This window comes from Engraulis encrasicolus, chromosome 14 (genome assembly GCF_034702125.1).
Source record: "Engraulis encrasicolus isolate BLACKSEA-1 chromosome 14, IST_EnEncr_1.0, whole genome shotgun sequence".
NCBI lineage: Eukaryota > Metazoa > Chordata > Actinopteri > Clupeiformes > Engraulidae > Engraulis > Engraulis encrasicolus.
Genome location: NC_085870.1, coordinates 15,581,226 through 15,583,699, shown reverse-complemented (window position 1 = coordinate 15,583,699; position 2,474 = coordinate 15,581,226).

Sequence of the window (2,474 nt, the reverse complement as noted above, 5' to 3'; positions counted from 1 at the left end):
TTTTTTGTTTATGTGTATGCCCACGCTCAAACATGCAACAGCCAGAATTGGAGGAAGAGGAAGAGAGAAGGACCCATTTAAGTCAGAGATGACATCACAATAGGATGCAGCTCCAGGATTATAACATCACAATAGGATGCAGCTCCAGGATTCTGATGGCGTTCCAGAAAACCTTTTTTGCCCCCTGTGTAAAGAAAAGAAGCTCTCGAGACCTGAATCGAAGGGCTCAGGGTGCAACCCCTGACACCTAACACTTTTTAACTTTTCAACATACCGCTCTGTCACTCTCACCCTTTGTTCTTTACAACAACACCTGTATGTCTAAATTTTACAGCGCATACACACATGCACGCAAGCGTGCACACACACACGCACACACACACACACACTTCCACATCTTGCTATTAACAACATCTAAATGTTGGTATTCTACAACACTCAACAATTAAGCACACACACACTCTCTCTCACACACACACATCACATGAAAAAAAGAGAAGACAAAGAACAAAAACTATAGTAAAATAAAAATTAAAACGGAACATGAGTACAACACAATGCTATTAGAACTATAACAATCAAATAAGATACAGACACAACGCTCTCCTTAAAAGTCAATGAAACACTCTCCCTTTCTGCTTCGATTGCACATAATTATTCTCTCTCTTCCACCCCCTTGCATTAGATGTCTTGGTTGAAACTCTAGATGGACTCAGCAGGCCATTGGCACCGCTGAGGGCATACACGAAGCAGCAGAGTACAGTAACGCAGAAAAATCAAACTCCATCGCCTCGCCTCGCCACATGACTTTTGACTTTTCTAACGTGTTCAAGCTTGTCCTAATAGCCCTGAAGTTGTGATTATCTCTCTCGGACTCTTACAGACAGACACACATACACACACACTCACACGACAACCCCTATCCCAAGGTCGGCCCTCCATCAGGAGGGCGTTGCGAGGGACGCTAGGCTGATTCACAAAATTGCTGCATAACAGGAAACTATAGGCTTTAAAATATACAGTCGTAAGCAATAACCCCTCCCCTCTATCTGTTTTTCTCTCTCTCTCACACACACACTCTCTCGCTCGTTCGCTCGCTGTATCTATGTGCCGCAAAAGCTGTCAATCATGACAACATTCATTTCTGATTTGTCAAGAGGCCTCTGCTTCAGTCATGACTGACCAATCGAACAACTTCTGGTTCAGAAGAGCCATTTTTTTTCGCACACCGTCTCGTCACGCACCGCTGGCCCTACAGTAAGTCAGGCCTGGCGACAGCACACCTCTCTATCCCTCTCTCCTGAAAGCCCTAAGTTCAAGCTCAGCCCAGTGACAATCGCCCAGTGGCGAGCCGAGCAGCGCGCCGGCCCCCCCTGGTGGTCGTCTATGATTCCTCATGACTACTCATGACTGATTTACTCATGCAGATTTCTGAACAAAGCATGCCATCATGCATCATCGTTATGCATTGAACAAGCACAATAATCCAATAATGAGTCTCGACTTGCGTGTATGTATGTGTGCGTATGTCTATGTGTGTGTGTGTGTGTATGTCTCGGTAATACCTATGGGGGTCCTGGCAGGCTGCGCGCCCACCTCGGACAAATAAGTCTGAGATCATGACAACAAAGAAATGTATGACAAGTTACTGATGGCGACAGTGCTGTAGTATCATGAGGAACATTTTTGGATGGTGATAAAGTTTTCTCCACATTTTTCCTGTTTTTCATTTGTTTTGTTTTGTTGGTTTTTTTTCTTTCTTTTTTGCCCTTCAAGTAATGCAAAAAAACCCAAAGGATAGATAGCCAGCCAGCTCAAGCTCGGACTCAGGGGGAAGAGAGGAGAGAGAGGATCCCAGTCCAGTCTCCCTCTTTCGTGTTTAGTAGTATCTGGTCAGTTTTCGTGTCCGCCCAGCACCTCCTCTGAGCAATGTGTGGCTGAGCCGGGGAGGGGTGGGGGGCAGAGTGGGGGGGCAGAGTAGTGATTGGTGTATACACCTTGGAACACACATGCCAGAACCAATCAGGGCTTGGAACACACATGCCAGAACCAGTCAGGGGCAGGGGAAGGAGGGGAAACCCCGCCTCCCTGCCTGCGCCCATCTAAACACCACCACCACTACACCACCACGGCAGCTCAGCACCTTTAGTGTCTTGTGTGTTTCAGAGTCGGAGTTTGGATGCAACAAAACAGGACAAAAGCAGATAATGTTTGGTTTCGTCTTAAAGTGTCTTCAAGCTTTAAGGAAACTGCTCCACTCTCCACTGTTAGACCTGTGAAGTCTGTAAACAATTTTTTGTTTCTTATTCTTATTTCGAATATCATTTTTTTTTTCTCTTGTTAACTTGCAAATGAATTTTTTTTTTTACTCTGTACATGTGTGGTTAGATTCAAACGATTCCTCTTTCTTTTGCTTTTAAGTTAATAGTAATGTTATTATTAATTATTAATTATTATTAATTATTGGTATGAAA